The sequence below is a fragment of the Mus caroli genome, chromosome 19 (genome assembly GCF_900094665.2).
Source record: "Mus caroli chromosome 19, CAROLI_EIJ_v1.1, whole genome shotgun sequence".
Taxonomy (NCBI): Eukaryota; Metazoa; Chordata; class Mammalia; order Rodentia; family Muridae; genus Mus; species Mus caroli.
This window is the reverse complement of record NC_034588.1, coordinates 51,618,772-51,637,120: the sequence shown is the minus strand read 5'-3', so window position 1 is coordinate 51,637,120 and position 18,349 is coordinate 51,618,772. Positions and strand designations below refer to the sequence as shown.

Here is an 18,349-nt window from a genome sequence, read left to right as displayed (position 1 = left end):
ACTGTGGGCATTTTATTTTAATAAGTTCATGGAAACTCACCAAACAGTTCCTTGCTGATCAGCCTCTCATCTTGTGCTTTAATTAGTTTTTTTAGTCAGGAATATTTTATGCATTGGTCTTTTTGACAATATTGGTTTTTCTGAATTTTACTTATTTTTTTCTTAATTGACAGGCCATTAACTTCTTTAAAGTTCACATTTCTTAGCACCAAGTCTCATCAGAAAACCCAGGGAGTGTTAAAGACACTAGAGTTTGGGAACTCCACTTCTGAAGAGTGAAAGTGATCTGTCCTCGAATTCCTGGTCTGCTTGCCTCCACTCAAGTGCTCTCATGGCTGGCTCAAAAGCTCAACTTTTATCACTGAAAGCAAACATCTTCAGTTGTTATCTGGCAAGCTCCGTCGCTCGTTCACGAGACCATCAAAGATCCCCGACTAAACATTCATAACTTGCTTGTCAGTTGTTCACTGAAGTGAACTAGGGGAGAGCCCATAGGTGAATTCAAACAAATCTTGCTTAACGTAACGACCGGGCACAGTCTGGTATGCAGTTCTTGTTTATTATATGCATTTATATTTATCATGTGTGTTTATGTGTGGGGTGTACAGGAGCACAGGTGCCCCTGAGCCAAGGTGGTGTCCAGAACAACTTCTTAGGATTGATTTCTGCTTTTTACCACGTGGGTTCTGGGGGCGTTGAACTCAGTCATCATGTCTGGTGGCAGACATTTTTACCCACTGAGCCATCTCACTGGCCCTGATAGGTAGTTTTTTTTAATGTATGCTTTCCACTTTGCTATATGTAATATCATTATTAAAAAGCTATGTAGATAACCAGAAAGAACCTACTTTAATTAGTAACTTGCTGCTTCATCAAGGACTCATTTAACTAAAAACAAAATTCTAATTGCTTTAAAAAAAAATCCCTGGAGGTGTGCTATGTTGACAGATGTGGCCTTTGTTATAGTTTGGTGCTTTTGCCAACTTGGTTTTGGTTAAGGAGAGAGAAGTTTTATCTATCGTGGTTGGCACATGATTAGTGCAAATGTCAGCCTAGGACAAAAGACAAATAATGCCTTGGTCTAATCATAGTGGTTTTAAACGTGCTTCCTCACTGAAAGGATCTGGGGGAACTCTATTCCAACTCATAGGAAATCTTGGTGTGTCTTGGTTTTTTACAGTCTGTTTGAATGTTATCAGTTTCTAACCCCTTTGAGGCTCTCAGGTTTGTGTTAATGGCTCTGAGTATTTCTGTTGCATCCTGGCCCCACACTCTGCCATCGGGGATGGTACTGTCTCTGACTTGGAATCTCCATGACCCAGCTGGACCCCAACATTTAACACTGAATGTTAAGTGATGACACACAGTGGTATGATTTCTGGCTGAGTCCTCTGCTAACCAGGAGAAAGTGCATGGTTGTGGTGTAATTGTTTCGGTAATGGTGGGCGTTGAGGTAGAAGGGACTGTGGTGGTGTGGCGTGGTGTTCAAGTGGAGTTGTGTTAAGGTGGGAATCTGTATGTTTATGTGTTAGGGCATGAAGAGGAGGTACTCATGACAGTAGAAGGTGTTTAAGGTTGAATCATTTATACCATTGTGGTTCTTTAAATAGGAGCTCCTCAGGCTTCTATTGGTTAGGTTCTCAGGGAGACATCAAGAGGCTGCTCTCAAACATCTGGGTACTTCCGAGAGGTTTCAGTTGCCTCCGGTCTCACAGTGTTGTTTTTCCCACTGAAAGCAGAGCAACTACCATCATCCCCAACAGGAAGAATTTGGCTCAGCCCTTTGCGCTGCCTGTCATCTGCAGCACTGCGGGACACAGACAAGGTGTTTTTCTGGTTGTTGTATCCCTTGCTTTGTGTTGGCCAACTCGTGTTCCAGAGCCAGAGTTGCCTGCAACTCAGCCTGTGGAGTGTCTCATTTGCAGTTCCCTGTTGGTTGTCGGGCTTTATTTGACTGCGATCTAGTGAGGTGATGTGTTAGTTTGAATAATGATTAATTTTTGGGGGGTCACCCAGAATTGGACTTGTGTGTGCTGCAAGATCCTGAATGGGAGATCTTAGTACGCTGGTTTCATTTTCTTTTGCAATAAAAAAGTCAAACAACGATCTGGCAAGTTGATTTTGAGCAACGAAGCTAGTTGTCATGCAATTGGGCCTATAATCTAAATATCAGAAGGGCAGTGTTGCTCCCCTCCTGACTGTGTGCACTGTGTCCTCTACTAGTTGCCTGGGCCATTAAGAATCTGCTTAGGAGTCTTGTTTCAAGTCCTCTTTCTCTTCTCTTTAAGGCTGGATTAAAAAGCTATGGAAATGTAAATTTAAATAGGTGTTTAAGATAGGAAATTCACCTACAGTCCTGTTCATACCTCCAAAATCTACATAGTTCAGGACAGACTTCCCTCAGAGAGGCAGAGGGCTCCCCACAGCAGGGTCTGGTGGTAACTTCCAACCACAAAATTATTTTTTGTTGCTACTTCATAACTGTAATTTTGCTACTGTTATGAATCATAATGAAAATACTTGTGTTTCCAATGGTCTTAGGTGACCCTTGTGAAAAGGTCATTTGACCCCCCAGGTTGAGAACCTTCAATTAGACCCTCTCCCTGTTCTGTTTCTGCCTATAACTCTGTGACCATGGGCAAATTGACATGCTTTAGTCACAGGTTTTAAATAGTTAGGGTGAAAGTTACAGAAAAGACATTCAGAAATTGAAACACAGGCTACCACCGTTGCTCTTGGTTGCTTACCAGAATTCGATGCTAAGAGCCTATTTCTGAGGACACACACACACACACACACACACACACACTGGCCACAGTTCTTGAAGAAAACAAATAGGTGCCAACCAGGAAGCTTTCCCCGCTGGCCAGCTTGCACAGAACTGGGAACAGGTTCCTGAGGGGAATGAACAAATGAATGGTTTGAAGAGTCTCACTTAGGTATGAACTTGTTAACTGCAATAATGACCATGAAGTCCATCCCTTTGTAAAAGGAAGGAGGGCAGGGTCGATGGACTGAAGGAAGGAATAAAAAGTAAAGCAAACAAAACAACCCCCCAAAACCCAACAAACAAACAAACAAACAAACAAACTCAATGTACTTCATAATATGCCAATCCATAGTTACATACATGTGTTTATCTATATCTGTCTAACTGTCTTTCTGTCATCTATCTACCTATCTATCTTCTATCTAAACATCTGTCTGTCTCATATTTTCCTAAGTGGAGAGAGGCTGGTAGGTAAGCAGATGTAAAAGCTACATGGTCACCCACACAAGGTCTTTCTGATAATGAAGTCAGCCTTGCAGCTGAGGGTGTTTTATCTCTGACTAAAGGTTGCAATGACTATAGCTCATGAGAGTGCAGGCAGAGACAGGCCTTGAGAAGTGACTCTAAGCAGAGGTTTGCTGGTATTTGGCTGAGACCTTCTCCTCAGCTCTCAGCAATTCTCAGCTCTCTGAGACCCCAGCTTTCCTCAGTTCATCCTCAGCTCTCCTCAATTCTTTTAAGTTCCTCCTCAACTCTCCTCAGCTCCCCTCTGGTCTCTGAGACCTTCTCCTCAGCTCCCCTTCAGCTCTCCTCAACTCTTCCTCAGCTTCCCTTAGCTCTCCTCAGCTCCTCCTCAGCTCTCCTCAGCTCTCTGAGACCTTCTCCTCAGCTCTCCTCAGCTCTCTGAGACCTTCTCCTCAGCTCCTCCTCAGCTCTCCTCAGCTCTCTGAGACCTTCTCCTCAGCTCTCCTCAGCCCTCCTCAGCTCTCCTCAGCTCTCCTCAGCTCTCTGAGACCTTCTCCTCAGCTCCTCCTCAGCCCTCCTCAGCTCTCCTCAACTCTTCCTCAGCTTCCCTTAGCTCTCCTCAGCTCCTCCTCAGCTCTCCTCAGCTCTCTGAGACCTTCTCCTCAGCTCCTCCTCAGCCCTCCTCAGCCCTCCTCAGCTCTCCTCAGCTCCTCTTCAGCTCTCCTCAGCTCCTCTTCAGCTCTCCTCAGCTCCTCCTCAGAGACCTTCTTCTCAGCTCCTCCTCAGCTCTCCTCAGCTCTCCTCAGCCCTCCTCAGCCCTCCTCAGCTCCTCCTCAGCTCTCCTCAGAGACCTTCTTCTCAGCTCCTCCTCAGCTCCTCCTCAGTTCTCCTCAGCTCCTCCTCAGCACTCCTCAGCTCCTCCTCAGCACTCCTCAGCTCTCCTCAGCTCCCCCTGCCCCCACCAGTCTTCTTGGCACATTTCTTCCTCTCATCTTCTTGATTTCTTTTCTAGCTTGCTGTGCATACTACAGAAATAACACACAGTTGTTGCAGAAATTTTATAACATTTAGGAAACATATAAAATATTTTTTATATGTTTTATAAGAGAGACAAACACAGAGTTGGATCTCCTTGAGGCAACCTCTGTATAAACTTTGACCTAGTTCAGTGTTTGTCTTGCTGCTGCTATCTTTAACTGTGCCCTTCCCAGGCATCCTTGAGAGCTCCCAGCTTACAAGCTGCTGTTGTCCTGTGATTATCACTTCCAGCTGCAGCACAGTAGAACCTCTGTGATCCCTGGGGACTGAACTCTGGACCTCATCTTATTCCTGCAACTGTTAACATTTATCTGAACTGTAAGTCCCTACTAACTTCCTCTTCTGTGTGTCTTCTTCCTTGCCCCTCACCTCTGCTGAGGCCATTGCATCCACTTCCACTGACTGGTATCTGAGTGATGATAATTATGCTGACTGCCACTGCTCTCCTCTCTGCGTCACAGACTACCCCACAGATCCACAACCCAGGCCTCCTTCAACACATTCATGTCTTAGATGGTCAGGATCGCTCATGAATAATTTCAAATATTCAAAGGCAAAGATGGAAAGGGGTACAGTAGTGTAAGCCATTTGAGTAAAGGCCCACAGATTCTTTCATTGAGCTGGACGTTAGTAGTTTCAGTTAGGCAGGCTGTTCAAATTTTCCAGTGCTTGGGTTTCAGCCCTGTTCAGTCATGCCTGGCTTTTAACATGAGTTCTGGGGACTCCAAACTCAGCTCTTGCACTTGTGGAGCAGGTGACCTTACCCGTGGAACCACATCCCCTTCTCTGTTCTACAATTTAAAATCTTTCATTGAAACCACCACTGGCTTCACGTGGTGGCGCACGCCTTCAATCCCAGCACTTGGAGGGCAGAGGCAGTTGGGTCTCTGGGTTTGAGACCAGCCTGGTCTACAAAGTGAGTTCCAGGAAAGCCAGGGCTACACTGAGAAACCCTGGTTCAAAAAACTTAAAAAAATATTTAAAAATTGATCTTTAAACATGTTTTATTCATGATATAAAAGACACACATTTTTATTACAGATTTGAGCTTTGCTCCTCCCACACATATACTTGAGATGTGTAAGTGATAACTGCCCTCACTATTGGAAAGCCTGTCTCATTCCAACTGTTATGACAAAGTTTGTTTTTCTTTCAGACATTCTTTATTGGTCTATATCATTGTGTAGAATGCTTGTTTTCATAAAGACAACTCCTTTCAAGTGTATTATATTTTCTAGGGTATTCACCTGCTTGCCACCCTCTTCCCTACCTCTCTTCTTGGGCTAATCTCCCTCCGTCCTCCTCCTGCCCTCCCTTTAAGTCCTATGTATCATAATCCATCAATGGGAGGACATTCTAGATGTGTTTCTTCCTGAGTTGACATTAGTGTATTTAATATAATGGCCTTTGACTGCATCTATTTTTTTGGCAAATGACATAATCTTGCTCTTCCTTATGGCTGAATATAGCTCCTGTGGATACACATGTAATTTCTATTTTTCTTCATGTGTCGATGGACACATGGTCTGATTCTATTCTTTGGCTATTGTGAGAAGTGCCACCATAAAAGTGGCTGTTTGAGATTCCTTGCAGTGTACTGACCTAGTGTGTTTTGGGCAACCCACAGTGGCATTGCTGGGCCTATGGTAGTTTTATTTCTCAGCATTTTGAGAACCCCCCACCAGCAGTATATGTATATGTATGTGTATGTGTATGTGTATGTGTATGTGTATGTGCATGTGCATATGTATATGTATATGCATAAGTATATTTATACATATACATATACATATATAAAAACACATACACACATATACACACATACATATACATATACATATACATATACATATACATATACATATACATAGGCTCCCCTTTCTTACATTTTAACCAGCACTTATCACTTGTTCTGCTTTGCTTACAAATTTATTAGGTGTGTGTGTGTGTATGCATGTGTGTGTGTGTACAATGTATGTGTGCATGTGTGTGTGCAGAATGTGTATGTGTGTGTGCATGTGTGTGTGTCTCTCTGTGTATGTGTCTGTGTGCACAATGTGTGTGTGTAGGTCAGGGTACAAGTTTTGGAGAGCTGGGCTAGAACAGCTTGTCTGTGTTCGCACCCACAGAGCCATCTCCTTGGCCTTTATTTGTTGTCTCCATGGTAACCAGTGTGACAGGAAGATGCAATCTCAGTGTAGTTTAGTTTGGATTTCCTTGATGAAGGCTGTTGGACACCTTTCATGTTTCCTAGCCCTCTGGGCATCCTCTTCTGGGAGCTGTCTGTCCATCCTTATCACTGGGCCATTTGTTGATTGCATTGTGTGGTCTGTTGGTATTTAGATTTTTGAGTTCCTTTTGTATTCTGGATACCAAGCCTTCTGTGAGATGTACAGTTAACTGTGACTTTTCTGCCGTTCAATAGGCCATCTCTTCATTTGCTCTGTGAACTCTCTTCTATCCAGAAGTCTTTTAACATCATGCAACCACACTTGTCAGGACTTTATGTTCCTTCCTGCGTGATCGGAGTCCCTTTGAGAAAGTTCTTGTGCATGGCTCTGTCTCTAACACTTTCAGAGTTTCAGCTCTTATATTAAGGTCTAGCACCCACAATGAGGCGATTTTTATACAGAGTCAGGAACAGGAATCTAGTTTTATTATGAAACTGTCCCCTTTCATTTGGCAAGAGAATATTGTTTTGTTCAGAAACTGGCATTATTTATTTATTTATTATTATTATTATTCCTTCCCCAGTTCTTGAACAACGGGAGACACAGAAAATAACCTCACTTAGGATCAATGCCAAAAGTCCTTGCTTTTCTACTAATAAATGGGATTTAGGATCAGCGAGCAACCACCTGACCCACAAGCTACCCTCCAGAATCTCTCCTCGGGTCCTTCACAGGTACCCTATCAAGTGGCCATTGGAAACATGCATATGCTGCCCTCTTGTCTCCTCTCTCAGGCTTATCTGGAGTGGAATCAGCCCCTCTCTTCATCACTCAAGCCCAGAACTTCATGCCAGGGCCTCCTTTTCAGTACCCTGAAACCATTATCCTATCGGTCAATCCCCATTTGTCTGCATCAGTGATCGCGAGCGCTCTGATAGCATCCCGGTGGAGTTGTAGCCATCGTCCTGGGACTTTTGGGACCCGTATCAAGTAACTTCAAGGTGTCCCTTTAGAGGTAGCGTACACATTACAAGTGAGAAGATGACAAGAAAGCGGCTTTTGGAAGAAAGGACAAATGGAGTCGGTGCGGTTACTCTGGACTCAGGTTTCCGCTGACCTAGTAAGGCAGAGACGGGTGGGGCATGCTCTTTTACTCACGGAGAAGGGAGAGTCCCATATTTCAGAGGAGGCAGTTCTAAAACAGGTGCTCTTTTGTACGTGCAGCCAAGTGAACGTCTTGGCCACTCCATGTGGTTTTAATGACTCGATATAATTTCCAGATTCCGGCATTTTCAATGACTCCCTATAGCTTCCGGGTTCTGGTGTTTGCCCCTCCCCTGCCAAGACCTACTGTGGCTGATGCTTCCAGCTTTGTTTTCTTCCTTCCCATCCTTTCTGCTGGATTAACCACAGCTGCCCCATCATTGGACTGCTCCTGGAGAGTTTGGGTGCCTGCCTTTCTCCAGTCCTACCTCTCACACAGCCACCAGGCATGTCTGTCAAAGGTTCCGCCGACAGGACAATGATGGTGCGTTACAGACAGGGAGTTGTACCAGTGACTTTTCTCACTGCTGTGATAAAATGCCGGGCAGAAGCAACTTAAGAGCTCGTGGCTCAGTCCCTGCAGGGAGAGCATGGCAGCAGGTGTGGGAGAGTTTGGTCACAATGCATCTGCAGTCAGGAAGGATGGAGTGGGGTGGCATGGGAAGGCTCTCTCTGTCCATTCATTCCTGGACTCTGGTCTATGGCACGATGCTACCTGTATTCAAAATGGGTCTTCCTAGCCAAGCGTCTCTGGAAACAACCTCGTAGATACACTCAGAGGTGTGTTTCCTTAGGTAATGCTAATCCAGTCTAATAGACACCGGAGAGTGGCCATCATAGATGCCATGACAGACATGGGAAGACAGTGAGTATGAGGTGGTAATATAGGGGTCACCTATAATACCATTGAGGCAGGTGATCTGAAGTTCAAGGTATATATTGAGTTCAAAGCCAGACTGGGATACATGTGTCCCATTTTAGACTCAGAAACGCTGTCTACAATAAAATAAATGAGGTGGCATTACCATGTGCTGACATACGGAGGCTATGAGGATGCCCAAGAGGGAACCCATATGTGTGTTGCAGCCTGTAAGGCTTGCTGTTCCTGTTAGACATCACCTAGGAGCTAGATTTTCCCATCAAAGTGCTAACTAACTTGGTCCCTTCAGATGGCACTCTTGTTTGGAACTGAAGTCTTTAATGACATAGTTATGAGGAGGACAAGCCTGAAATGAGCACCTCATGCTGTTACCCCACCCCTATCTGTCTTCATGAATGTTGACAACTAAAGGCTCCAACCTTGGTGTCTCTGTGTCAGCCCTGACCGCAACACCGAACTGGGGTCCGTTCCCAGCCTAGCGGCTCACTATACTGTGACTTGATAGAATTCGACCAGCTAATACCATAACACATTCCAGGAGGACATCCTTCCTTCACAGGGTGACCTTTTCTGCTGCTTTTGTTTACAAGAGCAGATAGCATCTTGGCTTAAATCAAGGCAGAGGGGGTACGTGAGGAGAATGTTGATGCTTCTACCAATCTCCAGGAGGCTTGGAGGGAAACGTGAAAGAAAAGACAGACTCATCCCAAGCGATTGCTGTCCTTTCTCTGCCCAGCATTCCTCTCTTAATTTGTGTTTCTCTGTCTCTCTCTCGCTCTCTGTCTCTGTCTGTCTCTCAAGAGTTTCATCCAAGAGCCATTAGTGGTTAGGTGCATGCATCTCTCCTCTGGAGGACCCAAGTGAATTCGGTTCCCAGCACTCACAGCTGGAGTATCACTGTCACCCGTAACTCCAACTCCAGAGAGTCTTGGTGCCTCTGGCATCCTTGAACTCTGTAGACACAAATAGAGACACAGAATTAAAAATAAAATGGTAAATTAAAAAAAAAATCCTGAATAGTGTTTTCTTTTTTCTTATTATTTTAATTTTTTTCCATGTTTGGATATATGGCCTGCGTATATGTATATGTACCTGATGTATGCCTGGTACCCAAAAGAAGCCAGAAGATGTCAGATCCCCTGAAACTGGGTCTATAGGTGGTTGTGAGCCATCATGTGGGTGCTAGGAATAAAACTCAGGTCCTTTCAAAGAGCAGTCAAATAGCTCTTCACTGCTGAGCTATCTCTCCAGCCCCTTGTGGGATTTTCTATAAACAAACAAACAAAAACAAAAGACAATTGGGCTCTCTTGAAGCTTGTCATTCTGTCCAGCTTCAATGGGCAGAAGCCTGGAGAGTGTGGTCCGAAGACTGAAAAACCACACACTTGCAGGTTGCTTCTTTCTGTAGAGGAGCATGCTTAAGGTAGAAGTGTTCGAGCACATGATATTCCGTTCTAGAATCTGGCTCTTGTCCCACGACTATCAGAAAGATGTGTCCCATGAGCACATTATTCCTTAAGGCCTCCTTTTCTTTCTTTCCCCTGCCTTCCTCAGAGCTCTTTCTTGGAGTGGCAGAAAGAGTGGTTAGTGTGTGTTTACCTCCCCCGTGTTTTGCTTCAGCCTGCCTGACTTCTTTCTCATGGCCTGCATTCGTTCGCTTCAGACAGAAGAGCCCTTTCAGAGACCAGTGGGAGAGCTGGGGCGGGCCTAGTCTCACAGCTCCCTCTGAAACCCAGAGTGTGTATGTCCGCCAACTGCGTGACCTTGGGGCAGGGCCCTGATTTCTCTCTGTGTTCCAGTAACTGTAAAATGGGATTGATGGTGGTGCCTAACTCATGGCATTACCGTGAGACCTAACTAAAGCAACCCACAAGGAGCGCACAGCACAACACGCAATAGCTAGACTTGTTTATAATAGTAAAAAACAACAACCACAACAAAAAAAATGGAATCAATTCTCAATAATCTTGGGCATTTATACATTGAAGTGTTCACGCAACTGAGATTCAAATATAAAATTTATTACATATTGAATATATAATACATCATAAATCTATGATGAACTACTACTAGTAATTTTTAGAACATACTTGGAAAAACATGCTCACTATGTAATGTTTAGTAAAAAGTAGTTTATAGGACGGTATGGATGGTATGATTCTATCTTTAAATTGAACACACATCATCAGACACATACCAGTCCATATGTCTATCAAAAACTAAAACATCTAGGTGTTGGGGAAATGGCTCAGTGGTTAGCAATGCATATTGCTCTTACAGAAGACGGGAGTTCTTCCAGCACCCAGGAGAGGTGGCTCTAACCTCTTGCGTCTCTATCTCTAGAGGATCTGACACCCTCTTCTGAACTCTGCAGGCGCCTGTGCTCACATGTGCACAGCAACCCTCCATACCTAAGTGTAATGAAAGATAAGATAAATCTGAAAGATAGCTGCACTAGAATTCTATACATTCAGAAGTTATCTCCAGGAGAAGGGGATTCTGGGTGATTCTTTTTAAACCTCTGGCTTATGTTTTTTATGCAATAGACTAATGAGTTGCTTTGAAAACTAAGCAGAGCCCTGAAATAAAAATGTCACCGTCCTTGGTGTGACTATTTTTCCGAGACAGCATTTGGCCTCTGGGCTTCCTGTCGCATATGATGAGAGTGAATGGCCCACCTCTTATCGGCCTTCATCACCAGGGCGCCTGCCTCAGCCCATGGGATGTCCTCGAAGGTCTTTCATCCTGGGTACAGAATGGAACCGGTCCCCCAGGACCATTGCGCTGCAGCCTGATGCAGTGAAATACTTTGTCAGCTGTCTCTGGCTCATGCCTTCTTTGAACTCATTCTTTTCAAGATGAACTGAAATTTTCTTCTCTGGTTTTATGTGTTAATGGTGCTAGTCTCTGGTTTCTCTGACAGTGTTGTTCGAGGAGGCAGGCTTGGAGATAGCTGATCTCATGAGAATTTGGGGAGCCCACCCCACTGTGTTTACCCTTCTACCTCATAACAGCTTGGGGGAAGAGGATGCATCCTTTGTTCTGGTCTTAAAAATTCATACAAAACACAAAATGAAACCTTCATGGTTCATCTCAACACTCCCGTGTTTATTTTAATAAAAATAAATGATAAGGTTTGTGTTGCCAGTTTAAAGACTTAAAATAAAGAAGAAAAATAGAACTTAAGCTCTCTCAGTGTAAGTGCATCTAAGTTGGTGAGCTCAGCCCCGCTTTGTGCCACCCAGTCACTGTCTTGCTCTGCCATGGCCTTGGGTTGAGATGTGAGGTTGCTCTGCCATGGCCTTGGGTTGAGATGTGAGGTTGCTCTGCCTATGGCCTTGGGTTGAGATGTGAGGTTGCTCTGCCATGGCCTTGGGTTGAGATGTGAGGTTGCTCTGCCTATGGCCTTGGGTGAGATGTTAGGTTACCTTTGCTTCCCTCAGCTTCGCCTTTGTGGTTACAAGTAGGGTGAAGACAGAGGGCAACTTGACTGTCATGTCTCACTCTTCCCTTGTTTGAGACAGAGTGGGGCTCCCTGTTCACATCTGTTTCCAGTTCCTGCCTCTGTCTCCCATGTCACCTTAGGTGTGCTGGGATTTCAGGGCAGGATGCTCAGCTTTACACGGACTCTGGGGATGCACTCTCAGGCCCTCATGTGTTCATGGCAAGCACGGGTACCCGCTGAGCCATCTCCTCAACATTGTTTTCCTTACTGAGTACTACTTTGCTTGTTATTTTCTGGTTGTCTTGGTAAAGACTCTCCCAAGGCAGCTGGAGGCCTGCTGGTATCAGACAGTGAGAGAAAACAACATGTCAACTCTTCTAATATAGATCTCAGGGGCCTCCTTGTATCAATGGCCAGAAACGGGAAGTCCAGAGACAGGAAGGAAGGAAGGAAGGAAGGAAGGAAGGAAGGAAGGAAGGAAGGAAGGAAGAGGACACCAACACTCATTGCTGGAGGCTGGACATTGTGCTTCATGTTGCTCTCTTTCTTCTATGTCTTGATTAATCTTCAAACCTCTGTAAGAAAGCAGGTCTCACCTCCATTTTCTAGAAGACATTGGGGCCCAGAGAAGTGATTTAATTTCTCAAAGTCAGATAGCCACTGAGGAGGGCTGACTCACCAGCCCGACTGAAGCCCAGGGTCTGCCCACATGCTCTGTTTTCCTTGAGCTTAATGGCCTCCTAGGTGGCAAGGCTCTTCATGGGGGTTCATGCACCCAATCATTAAGACATGCTACCCTCCAGGGCAATGAGTAGCTTGGGGCCCAGGACAATGTCTGCTTTTCTAACTTGGTACATATATGCTCAACATTTCCAGACAGACTCATTCCTTCAAATCCATCTTACTCAATGGCTCAGAAAGAGGCAAACAATACAGCAGAAAACTGACCCTGAGCCCATTACTTCACACGTGAGCTTGTGAGTGTCTTCGGTCAAACTACTTGACCTGAGTTCCTCAGCTTCCTCATGGTGACATGATAGTGACTTGATAGGGCTGTCAGGAGGAAGCAAACACAAGGATGAGTCACAGTCTTCATTTAGAAGCCACAGAATGTCTATTGGCATCATGATGACCTGACCACCCTGGGCAGACTATGCGGTTCCATACAGGGCAGGGTCTAAGTAGCTTGGCCTGTTGTCTTCCATATGGAAGAAAGAAACAGAGGGATGAGACTCAATGATTGCATGATCTGTCCTTTTCAGAACTCATCAAGATGGAAACTGTGTAGTGGTTTGGATGAAAATGTCTGTCTTAGTTAGGGTCTTACTGCTATAAACAGACACCATGGCCAAGACAACTCTTATAAGGACAACATTTAATTGTGGCTGGCTTACAGAGATTCAGAGGTTCAGTCCATTATCATCAAGGTGGGAACATGGCAACATCTAGGCAGGCATGGTGCAGGAGGAGCTGAGAGTTCTACCTCTTCACCTGAAGGCTGCTAGGAGAAGACTGCTTCCAGGCAGTTAGGATGAGGGTCTTAAAGCCCACACCCACAGTGACACATCTACTCCAACAAGGCCACACCTCCAACTAGTGCACTCCCTGGGCTAAGCATATACAAACCGTGACAATGTCCCACTAGGTTTAAATCTCTGAACACTTGGTCCTTGGTTGGTGGCACTGTTTGGAGAGGTCTATAAGGTACCAACTGCCTTGTGGGAGGAGGTGAGTCATGGGGGTGAGCTTTGAGGGTCACCCTCTGTGCCATTTCCAGTCTGCTCTCTGGTTCATGCCTGCAGTTCAAGATGTGAGCTCTTGGCTTTCTGTTCCGGCCACTGGTTGCCGTTCTTCTGCTCCACCATCATGTCTGCTTCTCCCTTTGCCACCCTGAGCCCACATAAAATGTGGCACAGGTTGAAGCCTGCACCATGAGGACAGCCATAAGGAAAGTAAAGCGGGAACTGCAGTCCAACATGGCGTCAGATAAACACAAAAGAATGAGCAGTCAGGGAAGTCTCCCTGTTCTGGGTCTGGGTGCCTGAAAGGTTACGCTGAATCAGCATGTAGGATGGGTTTTCAAGGGTGTTTGACATTCCTGAAGTCTTTTATTGTTCAGAAAATGCAAATACTATACATCTACTATAAAAATACTATAAACACACACAAACACACACAGACACACTATAGTGTTACCTCATTCCCAGAAATACTCGCTCATTAATTCATTTTAGTGTTTTCTTTTCTCTTCTTCCATATACAGAAACAAAACAATATAAAATTTGGAGCAAGCTGCTTTACAGATTTACCTCCTTGGTTCTTACTGAGCAAACGGTAGGATTCTTACGGTACGAAGGATCGTTGACAAATTAACTTGATCTAGCTTCTCAGTTATGTTGCACCAGGAATGAGTCTATAATCTTTTTGGGTTGGCAGCCTATTGTTTCATATCTTTACTATTCCGTATCTGAACACTGACACTGTAAAGTGTTTATCACATTGAGTGTCCTTGTTCATAAATATTTGTGCACAGCTGGAGTTATCAGACCAAAGAGAATGCATAAGAAATTCTTAAATCTGTTTTATTTGCTTTTCACTTTATTTTCAAAGAGTTGTAACAATGTTTATGAGCAAAAGTTCTAGGAAGAAAGTCTGTTTCCCCATATCCAAATTAATGATGTCATTATTACTTAAGAAGAAATACCCAGTTTAAATAGTTTTAAAGGGATGCCAATTTTATTCCCATAATGGCTAGCCTTGGGTATTTAATAAATTACCCCTCCTTCAGAATATTTGCTTATCAAACAGTTGTGAGTTTACTGATCTCTGGTATGTAATTTGATGTGGGTTCTGTGGGGCCATTCTGCAGGTTTCACATGGGACCAGTGGTGTCTGTGATATGCTGTCAGCTAAGCTCTACTCTGTAGACCTGGGACTGTACAATGATTCTCCATAAAGCTAGCATGGGCTTCTCCACCCTGTGGGCAACTGGTTTCGAATACAACAAGAGAAGATAAACCTAGAACACAGTATCTTTCATGTTTCTACTTGCAACACATTTGCTATTATCCAACTGAGTACACAAAGTCACCTGGTGTCTTAGTTAGGGGTGTGACTGTTGTGATGAAACACCATGATCAGGGCAACTTTAAAAGATAAAACATTTAATTGAGGGCTTGTTTAGTTCATCATCACCATGTCAGGGAGTGTGGTAGCAGGAAGGCATGGTGCTGTGGCAGTATCCGAGACCTTTATTTACATTCTGATCAGCAGGAGGAGAGAGAGAGAGAGAGAGAGAGAGAGAGAGAGAGAGAGAGAGAGAGAGAGAGAGAGAGAGACACAGAGATTGGGCTTACCTTAGGCTTTTGAATCCCCCAAGCACATCCCCAGTGACATGCTTATGTCAACAAGTCCACACTTCCTGATCCTTCTAATCCTTCTCAAATAGTTCCACTCCATGATGACTAAGCATTCAAATTTGTGACTGCCAACTTTGCTGTCCAATACAAATGACATAGAACAGAACAAGACCAAACAGCTAGTCGGCAGTTAATCATATCCAGACACCATCCTTGCATTATGTGTCCGAATTCTGGAAGGCACAGTTTCTTTCTAGCCCGAGGAGAATGAGCTGGAGTCCAGCCAGTGATCCAGAGTCAATGGGGCACACATGGGAAGCATCTGTGCGTGCAATGGACAGTACGTGATTGTGCGGGTTGGTGAACTGAGTCTGAAACCTGTTAGGCAGGCTGTGGGGGAAGGGTGAGCTGGAAATTCTACATGGTCTCTTCCAGCGAAGTCTAGTATGGCTTTAAAACATCTAGCTCACCTGGAATCTAATCAGGCATCCTCAAGTTATATAGATTAATACCCATCCTAAAGTCAAAATGTCTTCTTAGCACTTGATTGGCTCTCAGTTTAGACCACCTAGAACTGTTGTTCAGCCAGCAGGCAAACTGACAGAGAGAAGATCATTGGGAGAGGGATGGGATGGGATGCCTCTGGTGGAGCACGTGCTCGGTGTACGTGTGGTCCTGGATTGGATATCTAACACCCACTAAAAGCAAACACAGCAGCCCAGCCAAACAAGGCAAGGACTCAGGAGGAGTTCAGGACAGGGGGAGACTTAGAGCGCAGTCAGCTTTGGTGATCTCTGGATTAGTGACCACTCTCTTTCCAGTCTCTTTCCAGCTGGATTTGACCTGTAATGCTGGAATTATGAATGGTGTTGGAATATGTTATACAGAGGGGAGAGCATCTTCATAAGTGGAGATTTGGAGAGCCTAAGCACAGCATACTGAATATTCTATAACTTTTATGTATTTATTTATTTTGTGGGGTGGGACATGTGCTGGGGGGTATATGTGAAGAGCGGGTCAGGACATCCTGCTGGTGTGGTCCCAGGGATAAAACTCAGATTGTCAGGGCTGGAGGGGCAAGTGCCCTCTACCTGCTAGGCAGCTCACCAGCCTTCAGTATGTTTTAAACACAGAATATGGAACTGAAAGGTGTGTGCAAGGCAGTGTGCAAGGGTGTGTGCAAGGGTATATGGAAGGCAGTGTGCAAGGCTGTGTGCAAGGGAGTGTTCTCCCATTGCCACTCCCAAAAGTTAACACAAACATAATGCTGTAAACCTACACAGGTAGATTATTTTGCAATTCTGGAGGTCAGTGAATGATCAAGACACTGTCAGGCCGGCTCTGCTGTGGGCTCTTTCTAGGTCTTTTCCTTGTCTTTTCTAGATACTGGTGCAGTGGCTCTCAGCCTTCTTAATGCTGTGACTCTTTAAGACAGCTCCTCATGTTGTGCTGATCCCAAACCATGACATTACTTCATTGCTATTTGAGAACTGTAATTTTGCTACTGTATGTGTCTTAATGTAAATATCTGATATTTGACCCCTTTGAAAGGGTTGGGTGACCTGGAGAGGTCTCAACCCACAGGTCGTGAACCAGTATTCTAGAGGCTGTCTGTCCAAGCCTGTCTGTCCAGTTGCTAGTCTGTATGTCTGCATTCCTGTGATCTGTGTGACCTTTGGGACATGGCCCTCTCCTGCCCCCTCTTGTAAGGACACAATGTTACATTGGACCCACCTGGAAAATCCACAACCTCTGGGCCCCATCTTTAGATCCTTATCTAAATTGTTGTGCAATGCCAACTTTAAAGTATACACGGACTGACTTCCTCTGTGTTCACAGTTTCTATTTGCAGAGTGTGTGGCCTGACGGGCTTCTGCTAGAAGCTGAGTAACCCTTAACCAAATGACATTTCCTAGTTCTTGCCAGGGTCCATGAGCCATGAGAGTGTCCACGTGGTTCGTCAGCGCACAAGTGCATTTGCTAATGAGAACCCCACACATCCCATAGCCCACAGCACACACTGCTCGATCAAGGAGCAGAAGTTGAGGCCATAACAAGATCAGGTGGGGTTTCCAAGTTCACCCAATTGGAGCTGCAACAGAATCGAACCAGAAAAGCATTCAAAAAGACTCTGCATCTGCCCAGCCCTCTGACAAACATCGCTATGCAGTAAAACAAACCATATGCAGTAAAACAAACCGCCCACATCCTGACCCCGAGGCTCTGTGAATAGTAACTCTGTAGCAATGACTGCATTCAAATCCCCAGAGCAGAGCGACTAGGATCTTTATCTGTAAGTCTAAGCTTAGCCTTTCTTTTTCTTTTTTTCTTCCTTTTTAGAGACAGGGTTTCTCTCTGGCTGACCTGGAACTCACTCTGTAGACCAGGCTGGCCTCCAACTCAGAAATCCTCCTGCCTCTGCCTCCCAAGTGCTGGGATTAAAGGCATGGGCCACCCCTGCCCGGCAAAGATTTATTTTATTTATATGAATACACTGTCGCTGTCTTCAGACACACAGAAGAGGGCATCGGATCTCATTGCAGATGGTTGTGAGCCACTATGTGGTTGCTGGGAATTGAACCCAGGACCTCTGGAAGTTAACCAACTAAGCAGTTAATGAGTGCTCTTAACTGCTGAGCCATCTCTCCAGCAAGGTTAGCTTTTCATTATGAGGCTAACCCTCTTCTCCAGCTTCAGGTCCCTCCCTGCCTGACACCTCCGTGTCTTCACTGTGTTCTTCCATAATCCCTTACAAGAGCTTGCTCTCTCCCAGATGAAAGTTCTAAATGTTCCGAGTGACAGGTTTAAAGAATTTAGCAATCCTGATAACTGTGAAGGGATGGCATTTTTGCCCAATTGCCACCATTAAATGGGGAGTGGGGTGGGGGTGATTCAATAGTTACTGAGTCTGATTTTATTGTTAGAGAGAGAATTTACAATATACCTAAAGGCTAACTTAGAAGCCAGCCCTTGCTGCTGGGAGAAGAATGTGAGTTCACTCCAGCCAAAAAGATGCTACCTTGTATTATCTGTAGAAGGAAGGCAAGAATGGCTAGCAGCCACCAGGGATAATACATTTATTAAGTTTTTGTTTGTTTGTTTAAGACAACAGAGATGAATTGTCATATGATCTGAAAGCTGCAGGGCTGAGATCCAGATGTGTTCCCCCCTGATTCC

The 18,349-nt window shown here is 44.8% G+C and overlaps 1 protein-coding gene across 1 annotated transcript in view; it reads left to right on the top strand.

Annotated features, from left to right (window-relative positions):
* The first annotated feature begins 4,538 nt into the window (after nt 1-4,538).
* Gpam (glycerol-3-phosphate acyltransferase, mitochondrial) overlaps nt 4,539-18,349 on the top strand; it is a 95,597-nt gene continuing 81,786 nt past the window's right edge. Inside the window, exon 1 of the mRNA XM_029472900.1 lies at nt 4,539-4,591. The gene's annotated coding sequence lies outside the window, so the exon portion shown is untranslated. The remainder of the gene's footprint in view (nt 4,592-18,349) is intronic.